The sequence below is a fragment of the Apus apus genome, chromosome 1, assembly GCF_020740795.1.
Source record: "Apus apus isolate bApuApu2 chromosome 1, bApuApu2.pri.cur, whole genome shotgun sequence".
Lineage (NCBI taxonomy): Eukaryota > Metazoa > Chordata > Aves > Apodiformes > Apodidae > Apus > Apus apus.
Window position 1 is genome coordinate 93,715,607 of NC_067282.1, and position 13,278 is coordinate 93,728,884.

The 13,278-nt window shown below is 37.8% G+C and overlaps 1 protein-coding gene across 3 annotated transcripts in view; it reads right to left on the reverse strand.

Annotated features, from left to right (window-relative positions):
• The window catches only part of GRIK1 (glutamate ionotropic receptor kainate type subunit 1), a 162,617-nt gene that overhangs the window by 36,499 nt on the left and 112,840 nt on the right, over window positions 1-13,278 (reverse strand). The gene's annotated exons all lie outside the window — the stretch shown is intronic.

Sequence of the window (13,278 nt, forward strand, 5' to 3'; positions counted from 1 at the left end):
TCCCAAATCACCAAAGCTTCCTCAACGCTTGTGCGTCTTCTAGTTTCATATGATAGATACTCTCTGCTACTCAAGGCCCCAGAAACAAAGATTCTTCCAGGAAGACATAAATGAAAGAAGGGCTTTTGTCATTCATGATTGATTTCTTGTACACGGTGTGGTTAAATATCTCCCACCAGCATTGGGCTCCTAATATCCTGGGCTTTGCTGAATTGTTTTAATAATCCCTACTCAGTTTGCATCCCCAGGGAAGAAAACATGATTTCCCAAGCAAGCAAATGAGGTGTATTATTCTGTTGGGAGCACTGCAACTGCCTGTGCTCACACGTGTTGATAGCATCATGATGATGGCTCTAAAAGCAGGCTTTCAGGAAAAATCAGCCAGTCACAGACTGGCTTTGTAGTGTAAGGTACATGCAAGTCTTACATACATGTAAGATTTCATATGATCAGTTTTGGTCAGGCAGTATTTTACTGTTCATAATTCAGTCAACTCACATTTTCCTTGCTTTAAATATTAGCATCAGTAGTAAGTGGAAGTGGTGGGCTTTGTACACCAGTCTGTACAGCTACAATGATTCACTGTGCTGCAGAATACTTCTTCTGTGTAGCAGAATCAAAGTCCAGAACTAACTTCTGCAATTAAAGTTTTCTGTATCTTGCAAGCTTCCCAGCAAACTCTCTTTTAAATGAGATCTGTCTTTCATGTAGCCCCCATTTTGTCCCCAAAGCGAAATCTTACCTACAAAATAAAGAATTTCATGGATTTCAAAGTGCAGATGATTGTTATAATCTATTTTTAGGAACACCCACATTAGATTAAATTCTTCCAAGATACAAGAAAGACTGATGAAAAATGATGGCATACTTTCTTCATGTGTGTCAACCATATAATTCTTAAGTGGAAAGCTTTTCTACAGTACTTCTACAGTACTGGTTATTTGATTAATTTAATTTGTTGTAGACAAATGACATAAGGAAAGCTACATTAAAAACCAGTAAATACAAAGATGTCTCCTGTACTTCTTAAATTTAAATTCTAGCTCTGAATCTGCAGGATTCAATCTTTGGTGCTGGGGTGTTATCACGACATGTCTCAGACAAATCTGGTGCATCTAGAATTCTATGGAAATATAGTAGGATTTTGAAGCATGTTTAAGTAAAATAAGAAGGGAAAAGCACAAATGCAACAAAATAGCTGAGATTTTCCATCTTAATCACATGGGAACATATGAAAATCTCAGCTCTAAGTGGTGAAGCACTTGTAGTTTGCTGATATAATTAAGATAGCAAGAGGGGACACATGAATGCATTTGATTACATAATATCTCTTCTCCAGGCTGTCCTTTTACTACTCTGACATGACCCTCATCTCTTATTCATAAAGATGAAACACTTTAAAAAGTATGATCTTTAGAGATCAATTCCTTCTCAAAGGGCAATTTGCTTCTGTGAAACACTCACATTTATTGATTACATATCAGATGCTCAGCTTCTCTGCTAACATGATATGATCTTGAATAAAGAAACCAGTATGCTATTTTTGCGAATGGTATCAGTTGCCTACATCTTCATTCTTTTAAAAAAACATTCACATGGTGAAACGCTAACTCACTTCTGAAAAGAGGCACTAGTGCTTCTACCTCCACACAAAAAATATGAAAGGAAAAGATGTTACAATCTGTGCAGGTGTATGCTTATATTTCAAAGTAGCATAAAGCCTTTGTCTAACTTAAGTCCCACGGAGACCATCAAATAATGACCCAAATGTGACTTAAATATAAACAGGAGTCAGGGAGTGTTTCTCAGAAGAGTTACACTTCAATGCTGAAGGGGTTTTTCAGACCCTAATTGTAGGGCACACACTTCAAATACAATTTGAATTCTAAATTTAATTTGTCATTTTTATTGTATTTATTTTATTTATTCTAAATAAAAAGAAAACATTCATGTTTGAGTCCAGTGAGCAAAATTTTATTTCTCATTTCAAGACGGTTGTGCCTGTGAGTGCAGCATGTTTAGACAGACAGGTGATGTTTCTTTCCTGACAGAAACACAAGTTTTCCTGAGGAAACAAATGGAGGAATGAGCTAGGAACCTGCAGTCCAACCCAGACATTCTGAAGCCTATGGTAAAACTTCCAGGCTTTTAATATTATTTGAGTCCTAACGCACAACAGCCTGCTGCATGCAAAGACAGTGAAATGTATAATTGCTCTGAAATCAGCTGTATACTATGACTTCTAGATACCTCTCAGGTAAATCAAGGATGCAAATGCCTACTGGGCACTGTGTTCAGGCAAACAGAACAGGCAGAAGTTGCAGTTCTCCAATGTAATTAAAGAACAGAAATGAAGCAGAACTTTCTGAATAGTCAAACACAGGAATGAGATTTCATGCCTTTATATGTGAGATTTATAGCAATTTTAATGTTTCTAGTGACACTGTGTTAAATGTTACAGGATATAATAATAGTTGAATTGAAACATAATAATGTAATTCATCAAAATAAATTGCTTTTTTGCACTCTGTCCTTACCTTAATATTAGAAGAACTCAGGGCACAATTTGAAACTCTTAGGAAGAGGATGTATTTTCGATTTTGTTTGTAGAATTTTGAGTAGAGCTTGCAGCTTAATTAAAAATGTGATTTTGGCATCTGTTTGTAAAATCATGTGCTTGTTTGCCTTAGATCTCATTTATGCAAGGTTGCAATCTGCCTCTGACAACAGAGCCATGAGGAAATGCTGCTCTTTGGGGAGTTTGGTTTACAGCAGTAGGGCAATGCAATGTTCATGTAAGGTTCAGAATAAGTGTTTGTGTAAGGTTCAAAATAAGGTCTCACAATCTTCAATATGTGTATTTTATCAGGTAAATATTATTGCTATTTCTAAATGGTAAACATTTGATGACTTTCTCCTCTTTATTAAACAAAATGGGAAATTAAACCAATATATTCACTTCAACCCGTACTTGAGAAGCAAATCATCCAGGACCAGCACTACTCAGATTCTTTCTTACAAGCATTGAGAAGGTAGTAAATAGAACATATTACAGGTAAGTCTTCAGTAATTTCTGAAGACTGTCAGATACCTGACATGGCAAAAAATATCAAAAGCAACCTAATTAAAACTGTTAAACTTTCTATTTTTACTACTTAAAAAAAGAAGATTGCAGGTATGATACAAACTGAACTCTGGGGTTAAATATTGAGATTACAATAAAGATTTCCATATCAATATATTGATAGAATAACAACTGGAAAATGGAGCTGACTCAGCTTCTAAGAGGAAACACTCCAGAAGCTTGCTATCAATTCAAACCACCATGATACCATTTTTATACCAATTTCCACTTCATCATCTTGAATCAATTACTATTGCAGCCTTAGTTTCAGCCAAACTCTGTCGACAATTCAATCAGAGAATCAACTAGTTCAGCTGCTACCAGACTTACTAAGGTAAAACAACAGGTACTTTTAATATTCTGCTTCTTTTGTCTCTACCAGACCTCACTTCTATTTCCAGATGTTATTAGCAAGATATAACTAGATCAATACATTATCATTCACAGTGTATAAATACATTGACTGAGTAAATATTCAGCCTCAATGGGATACAGCCAATTTTGTAGATTCTGTATTACACTACCGCACATAGAAGTGTCAGTCTTTCTCAGATAATCAATTGTATTTTTATTATGTGTTTGTTTGTTCTTACTCAATATGAAACTATGAGTTTATCCAAATGTTTTAGTTAACCATTTATCTGCCTATGGCATATTTTCTCTTTCCAAGCACAGTGTCCCATTGACAGTTGTGTTTCAGATTAGAAAACTTAAATTTTTCAAATTTTAAAAAGTTCAGAGTTCTCCGGCCACTAAAAAAATCAAAAGGCTTAATCTTATTTTTACTTTTTAAGCTATTTTTTAAATGGTGTTTCAAAATGTGCAAATATTTCCACTGTTCTACTAATATTCTACATATTCCAAAAACCTGTGAGCAGTTTTTCTGAACCTGTTCTTTAGATCTCCACTTGCAATTAATCTCTGTAGAACTTCAAATGCAAGTTTTGACTTTTAATTGTTCTTACTGTTCAAAAAAGAAGACCCCTCATTTTGGACATATGCCCAGAACTAATGTTAGGGAAAAACATCTGAGACACAAATATGTACCCCCAAATGCATATAAAGCTATGACCACATAATTTACAAAATACATGTGCATATTGAATCTCATTTAAATGGTATGCTTTAACTGTTATAACTCTTAACATATTTTAAAAAAAATATAGACAAAAAGAGCTGGTGAAACAACTGAGTGAAAAGCCAGGAATAAAAGCTATTTTAGCACAGTATTGTGGCAGAAAAAGAACAGTTCTGTTGTTCAGCTCCAAAACCCTACACAATACCAGGTTCAAGCCTGACCTTGTGCAAGATATTCACACTTTGAATTTGACACTGAAGCCCGAATTACTGTTTAATATTAAAGTATCATAAATTGATGAATAAACAACACTCCATTAAGACTATTTTTTTACATAAGTACAATGTTAAACTGAATATCACTTATTGATTTGATGTACATTTCTAATTAATAACACTGTAAGTAAAAGGTATTATCTTACACCACTATGATGCCATTGGTTTTTTTTCTTTTTATAATGATGAATGAATCATTAGGAAAAAAATTATTGGCCATCATCTGACCTGGAATTCAGGAAGCTATTAGTATATAGTACTCAAATTATATTCGCCCATTCACCATTGCATATTGGCAGAGACCTGCTAACATCATAGTCTTTTTGGACCTGTATATCTTTTAAAATAAAGGCACTAGGTGTTTGGACTGAGATAGGAAATTCATTCTCATTCTCTGGTGGTCTACCAAAATAAACACCTGGAAAGGAAATCAATCTTGTTCTGACAAGGGACTTTACATCATAATTTCCTTTGGTCACCAGCTCACTAGAACATTTTACTGCAGCTAAACATCTACAGCCTAGAGTGAATAACAATAAAGCAACCACTGCAATTGCTAGTGTCTCCATGCCACTTCATGTATAGCACAGCTTTTAGGAAAAGGTCACAGATGAGTACATATGGGGATCTCAAACAGCAGATCAGGTGTACCAGAGTGACAGACTTGTTCTGTTTAGTCAGCACTACCTGCTTATAAAGAAGGTGAACATATATTTTAGTTTTGAACTGAAAACCAAACATTTCTGATGAGGGCTGTGGTGCTAACTGACATCCAAATGCAGAGGTGGGCCATGATATCTCCTCCATTGGGTCTTAGACTTATTAACAGAGGATAACTCTGATGGCTACAGAATTATTGACAATTATTAATGCTCAGAGGACACTGATTGTGTTGCTTGATGGCAAAGGATAAGACAGTGACCGAGCTCTTTTTCTCATGGTTTTGGTTTTGTTTTTTTCTTTTTTCCCAGTGCAAAATTTTGCTTTTTGACTACAAAACCAGATATCTGAAAAATTTACAAAATATAGTCATACCAAAACCTACTGTGGACACACACTCAGAATATCATAGATCACTTTCCTACAACAACATCTTTCAGCACTCTAAATAACAATACCACTGTACACTAATCAAAAGTGTACGAGCAAGGAAAAGTTTACTCTTAATTTTCCTTTGGTTTTCTTTCCTTTAGGAAGAGAAAGCTCCTACTTTATTAGAATTGCAGAGACAGTTGATAGATTTAAGTGATAGTGATATTGCTTCTAGTTACAGTGGAAATCATCACGTGCTCTGACCCACACATCGATTTATCAACTCTTACAATTAATCCTCTTATTAAGAGAGATCCTCAAGGATTATGGAATACAGCAAGTCAGTGCATGACTTTTCCATAATTCTGGTCCACATCTAGCAAAACAGATGTGAAGAAAAAGATTTCAGCATTCACCTTTATTGGGTTTTATCTACCCCACTGAAAATCATGATGCTTCATAGTCTCTTTACTCAGAAGATGTCCAGGACTGTAACAGTCCTCAGTTTTCACTAAGCAGCATGGGAATGGAAGAAGGAAGGTGTGGGGGCAGCGTGTTCTTAGGCAGGGGTTTAGGCAGCTGCTGTAAGACTGAGCACACTCCCGCCTTGACACAAGAGAGAAATGGTGGGTAAACAGAGAAGACAGATTTCTTAGGAAAGCCACAGGCTGTTCTGTGAGCCATTGAAGAGCACTCCTTTCCAGAGCAGTGACTGATGTTAGTGATGTTCAGGGGTAGTCACCTGGAAGATTTTTGGTCTGAAATATTTAACGAATGAACCCTGACTACTTGAGGATGACGGATTAGGCAGATTCATTTCATAGCATATGTTTGAAAAGCCTTTGAGTTCTTGAAAGGCTTATACCTACCAGATTGCTTATAACAATACCAGAGAGGAGCAGTGGGTGTGAAGAATCAGAAAAGAAGGTCAAACTTTGGCAGTTATTCTTCCTAGTAAGCAGAGTTTGTCTTACCATGCACAAGCAAGACTGTTACTAAAGTGTCTGGATGACTATGAACTTGCAAACCCTAACTTTATACTACTGTGTTAATTGGGATTGGGACATTGCAACAGATACCACTTGCATAGGCAAGACAATGTGTAGAGAAATCCTGTTCCATACAGCTAACAGACTAAATACACTAACTAGACAAAACCCATCATCCATGTTTTACAGAAGGGAATCCCAGCATTTTCAGCTAAAGTACTTCTTCACTGAGATTTTTAGATCCTGCTGCTTTTGTTTTAGAGTGATGCAGCTACAAGTACAGTTGGTGAACAGCCTTAACATGTAAGCATGTTGAAAGTGCCTACGAATCAATGATCAGTTTTGCCTTATCAGGTAACCCACAACACAAGTTTCAGAGGGGTCCTGAAGTGATTTGTTCATGGATGCACAGACTCCATGGTAGAGCTGGGAGCCAAAACCAAAGCTCTGGTATTCACACCCATCATCTTGAGTGGGAAAAGTCCTCCTCGAGTGAACTGTTGTCCTATCACTGTGATATCAAGCCATTGGAACTACAGGGATGACAAGGAGTGTGTGGGGGCTTCATGTGGTGGAAAGCCGTGCGTCATTTCCACCTGAGATAAGGGGATGTAAGTGCTGGCAATCTGTGAATGAGTGAGTAGGAGGTTGTGTGGTTGAGTAGCAGACTGTTTCAATCAGAGTACACTGCTCCAAAACCTAAATCATCTGCATTGAACGGATATCTTTTGACCACAGACTGTGCTCAGCAAATGGCTCAATGATGATGTGACCAGGGCTTCTGGCAGCTTTTAAGTATCACTCATTTTAGGCCATGCACTAGCACTTAAATCAAAGTATCAGTGTGAAGTACATGATGAGCTCTTTTAGTAGGCCAGAACATATAAAATATGTTCTAAAAAAAGGTTTTGTGCAGCAAATATGACAATATCTTCTATATATTCAGATAAAATCACTCTGTAGTAATTCCTGTTCATTTTTAGAAATAAATCTACTTTCTAGGTATTATTTAAGAAAATAAAACCAGAATGGAACAAAAATACATAAGCTTTTTGTCAGATTTCTTGGTTGGTTAGATTTTATATATCACACTATCCAAACCTCACAGATTGTTCTTTATCACTGCAATATTTACTTATTCTTAGTATGCAAGTTCTAGGACCATTTGGCAATCTGTGAGTAGATCATTCCATCAGTTATTTCCACTTGAAATTTGATTTCAGTGTAAGAATCCCTATTGGTATTAACCTCAGCCATACCTTATCTTCTTGGAAAGCTGATTTTTATTTCTTAATAAATCCTCATGGGATGCAAGTCTAACAGTTGTTTTGTTTATGTTCTTTTAATTAAGAGTTGTCAGTTCAATGTAACAGAAGTAACAGGCTTATATCATAAACGTATCCATCACTTCACAGACAAGAAGTAAGTTTTTTAAAAAAATGTTTGTGTTAATGAGAATGCACCAAATCCTAATATCAGATTACCTGGTGAGAGAAGTCCTACCAAAGTAAATAACTGCTTGTCTTTGAATTACGTAAATATTGCAGCATCAGAGCCCAGAGAATAACTGCAAACAGTATCAACAGATTCTGTAATGGACTCTACACTAAAACACAATGACAAAGATGCACCTGAAGAAATGTAATTTATATTTTGGAGCTCAAATATTGTCATCTTTGCCCAGTCACATGAATAGCACCTTCTGTGCAACAGAAAGATTGAGTGACAGACACATAGATCCATCCTCAGACAGCAGGGGAGATGGTGAGTTCTTGGGTCTTCTGACATCCAGAGTCTTGTATTGCTCACTTCTAGTTTTGTTCCACTCTGTGGATTTTTAGTCCCGTAAAAACACTCTTATATGTTGACTTTGGAAGTAATAAAAGACCATAGAATCATAGAATCATGCAGGTCAGAAAAGACCTGTAAGATTGTCCATTCCAATCTTTAACCTAACTCCACTAACTTAACCCTACCAGCCCACTGCTAAATCATGTCCCTAAGCACCATACCTGTACTGTTGTAAAACACATTTAGGGATGGTGATTCAACCACTTCACAGGGCAACTTATTCCAGTGTTTAATAACACCTTCAAGGAAGAAGTTTTTCCTAACATCCAGTCTAAACCTCCTCAGTATAACTCTATGCCATTTCGTCTCATTTCTCGTTACTACTGAGAAGAGACTGACCTCCCCTCGATGCAACCTCCTTTCAGGTAGTTATAGAGAGCAAGAAGGTCTCCCCTCAGCCTCCTTTTCTCCAGGCTAAACAACACCAATTCCCTCAGCTGCTCCTTATAAGGTTTGTTTTCTAGACCCTTCACCAGCTTCATTACTCTCCTTTGGACATGCTCCAGCACCTCAATGTCCTTCTTGCAGTGAGGGGCCCAAAACTTAACACAGTAAACGAGGTGCGACCTCACCAGTGCCAAGCACAGGGGGATGATCCCTTCCCTGGTCCTGCTGGTCACACTAGGACTGATACCTTCCTTTCATGAACCCATGTTGACTGGGCCTGATCGCTCGGTTGTCCTGTAATTGATGCATAATTGCACTCAAGATTATTTGCTCCATAACCTTCCCTGGCACCAAGGTCATACTGACAGGTCTGTAGTTCCCTGCATCCTTCTTCCAGCCCTTCTTGAAGATGGCTGTCACATTTGCCAACCTCTAGTTCACTGGGACTTCCCTGGTTAGCCAGGACTGTTGAAAAATGATGGTGAGCAGCTTGGTGAGCACATGTGCCAACTTCCTCAGCACTGTAGGGAGTAATCCATCCATAGACTTGTTTGTGTCTAAGTGATGTAGCAGGTCACTAACCATATCCTCTTGGATTATGGAGGTCATAGTCTCTTCCCTATCTGTCTTCCAGCTCAAGGGGTGACCATGAAACAAACAAACAAAAATGTTCTGTTCTCTTACAAGATGTTTTATGCTCCTTTGTTTGGAGATGCTGCCAATTTGAACAAAATTTGATTAGCATCTCCCCAGATGGATTGCTTTGCCTTCTCATTTATTTTAAATTCATACGTTTCCTGTAATGGAAAATCTTCAGTTCCTTCTTCTTCCAATGATGTTCTATGTTTGCTTTAGATTTAGTTATTATCAAGATCCCTCTGAAAATGGAATCCTGTGAATCAAGACTGTGCATTCCTGTCCCTTTTTAAAAATGTTAGTTAGCTCACCAAATGTGGACAAAATCAATCTGGTTGTGGTCATGGCATTGTCAACTCATCAGTTCTGTCTTCTGTTCCCTGCACCAGAGCCTCCCTGGAAATCTAGCCATCCTGAGGATGGTTGCTTGCTTCCTCTGTGCCAAGAGAAAAACAAACCGGCAGGATCTCACCTGCACTGGTGGATCAGAATGAGAGAGTATGAACTTTCCACCCACATAAAGTGCTATGCAAACGTAAAACAGATTGAAAGGATATAAACTTGTCAACATTTATTTGCTAAAAAACCCACAAAATTCGAGAGCTGCAAAACAGCTCTAAAAATATGTGAAAACAGAGAAATCTACTGATTTCCTTTTGGAGAACAACCAGGCCTAGAAAAAGCATGTATATAGCAGATACCTCAGGACAGATGGGAGTTTCTAAGTAATTTGTACACTCTCAGCACAGGGGAGGTAGACGCATTTTGGAGGACAGTATGGGCCAACAAGTGACTAGTGTACTGAATCATCTTCACTCAGAAGTTGAGCCAGAGGCTTCAAAGATATATAATCATGATAGTCCTGATATGACCAAGTCCACCAACCTTGTTGATTCTATGGTCATTAGTCTGTATGAAGAACTGGTTCAGCTCAGAGGATTCTCAGGTCTTTTTTTCTGTGGTGCAGGTCTTTCCACTCTTTTTATGGTGACCGAAAATTATAGTTCTTCCCTGTTTCCCAGTCTCCCTAATTAAGCTGATGGAAAGGCTTCTTCCTCTACAGAGCAATGTTATAATTTGCTTAAATGCCTTGAGTTTGGAAGGAAAGATTCCATGAATAACACTTTGAATTATTATCACAATTTCAAAAAGCAGGTAAAATAACCGCCTAAGATCATAAAGATGTCCTTGTTGCATAATTAGATTTTTTAATATTGAGCCAGTTTCTGTCCTTTTGTACAGGAAGGACTGGATAATTCTTTTTCTTTATTAATTTTACTCTTGAAGCAGAGTGTCATTCACAGACCAGAGCCTCACAATGCTAGACGCTTTAAAAACTGTAGAATGTGTTCAACATTTACAGTGTTCTTCTTGTGTACAAATAAGCTAAATTAAGGTTGTTGACAATTAAAGTATTTTTTTTAGTCTGTAAAAATGAAAAATAGTGATATAATTATAGCAGGCTTTTTCAGGGACTTAATTTTACTCACCCTTATCTCTGTCACAGGCTGGAGACATTCTAAGAGATGTACTACTTACTAATTGTAAAAAGAGAATTGGAAAACCTTTATATGTTTTAAAGAGATATTTTCTCAAGTTTTAAGGCATTTGGTGAGGATGGCTTTCCAGGCTAGATGGGACATTTTTACTTAGAAGAATTGTAACAAATAAGTTGAGACAGAAGCTTGGAAGTTTTACAGTCCTGGTAGTGCCTGTATGTTCACTTATCTTGTTGCTGTCTGTGGTCAGTACATTAGCCTACACGAAGAATTGGTTCAGCTCAGAGGATTCTTGAGAGCTTTTAACGTCATACCACCAAAGAAAGGCTGTATTTAAATAATGCAGAATCTAGACGGATTGCTTTCACTACTGGTCTCTACAAACCAGGCGTGCCTGAAATGTATCTTGTCAAAAACACAACAGAAACTGAAATGTAGAAGTAAATGCTTCAGATTTGAGGTCTGTGTGTGTGATTCTGTTTGAGGGGATTTAACAATGTCACTAAAGGTAAAGTCTGCACCTCTAGTCTCCATCTCTGTCTTCTGCTTTACTTCTCTACAGTAGTTCTCATTGTTACTCGATTTGAGTGAGGGGAGCTCACATTGGTTTAGGTGGTAAGTGAATAAGAGACAATGATTATTTGGGGCTTATCTCATGCTTCAAAGGGCACACAGCCAGGGAATGTGATCATTCAAATATAAACAGCTATTTCATGCTTACACACACTTTTCTTTTAGGAAAAGTAGAATCCTGTTTTCTCTCCTTATTCCCTCTGTGAAGAAAGAGAATGACCTCTTTCTTCTTTCTAGGCATGGGTAAGATGTATTGCCAGCAAATGCTTCCACAAGGACTAAAAGATTAAACTATCATTTCAATATCATTTGGTCACTGAGAAAGACAAGCTTCTGACAAGGATTTACTTTTCATTAAAAAGTTCTGCAGTAGAAGAGTCTTGATCCCACACAGTGCATTTTATGTAATATGCTCCTTTGCAGGAACTAGCTGATGACCTCTCTGACCTCAAAGCCATCCTCAGCTCTGGGGGGCTTTGGTCAGGCTTGCTTTAGTATGCAAATTTCCAAATGCTTCCTACAGTCGGCATTACCTCCTGAGGTCTTTAGACCATAGAAGATCACTCTTTTTGTTTCTGTAATTGATTATTGTGTAGCCTCAAACATTTTTTGCTAGTTTTTTTTTCTCCTATAGTCTCTCTGGTAGCATTTCAAGTCTTGGTCATTAAAAAAAAAGGCAGTGTATCATAGAATCACAGAATCATTTAGGTTGGAAAAGACCGTCAAGATCATTGAGTCCAACCACTAACCCTACTCTACCAAGCCCTGCACTAGGCCAGATCCCCAATGCCACATCTATACGACTCTTAAACACATCCAGAGATGGTGACTCAACCACATCCCTGGGCAGCCTGTTCCAGTGTCTGACAACCCTTTCAGTGAAAAAGTTCTTCCTAATATCTAGTCTAAACCTCCCCTGGTGCAGCGTGAGGCCATTTCCTCTTGTTCTATCACCAGTTACTTGTGAGAAGAGACCAGCATCTGCTCTTTACAACCTCCTGTCAGGTAGTTGTGGAGAGCAATGAGGTCTCCTCTCAGCCTCCTTTTTGTCTGCTACTGCTGTTACCTGGCACACTTACCTGAAGTCCAAAGGACAAGGGGGGAGTACTCTTACATTAAACTAGCCATCTTTTGTTTTCGCACACTCTGAAAATTCAGAAACAAACTCCAACGTACATGTATTCAGACCAGCATAAAACAACAGGCAGTATTTGCCCTAGGATCTTCACTTTCCAGTTGCTTCCAGGAAGAAGCTAATTTCTGTGTACCTAATGACTAGATATGACTGGAACCTTGACTTCCCAACAGGACAGTTACAGGCTGAAAAAAAATTAATTTGTCATCTGTTGAATGAAGAAAGAAGCAGCCTGTCAGCTGCTATACAAGTCAGGGGCTTTCCACCTTAGTCTTTCCTCATGTCAAGGCAAGTTCTGAAGTCCTTTCTATTACCATCAGTCTGACATTTTTTAGTATTTGCCCACAAAGCAAATGAGATGACTGCAGTTCTTATCACCACTCAAACAAAGCACAAAAAACCACCACAGAGCCATTGAAGTACTTGCTAAGCTCCAGCACCTGCAGGGCTCATTGCAGGCAACTTCTTTGTCTGAAAGTTGTTTGTTTAGACTACAGTACAGAATATTTGTCTTCAGACCAGTCTGTAAAATGCCTTCATAGACTTCCAGTACCAGATCACAAAATAGTAAAATTAAATTTCATTTATGTGAGGCCAAACTATCATTCTGCCTGCCTGACTTTTTTTCTCCATACCTTTTCACTTGATTGCTAATTTGTACTGTTCACTTATCCTTGTTGACCAAACCGGATCCTAACA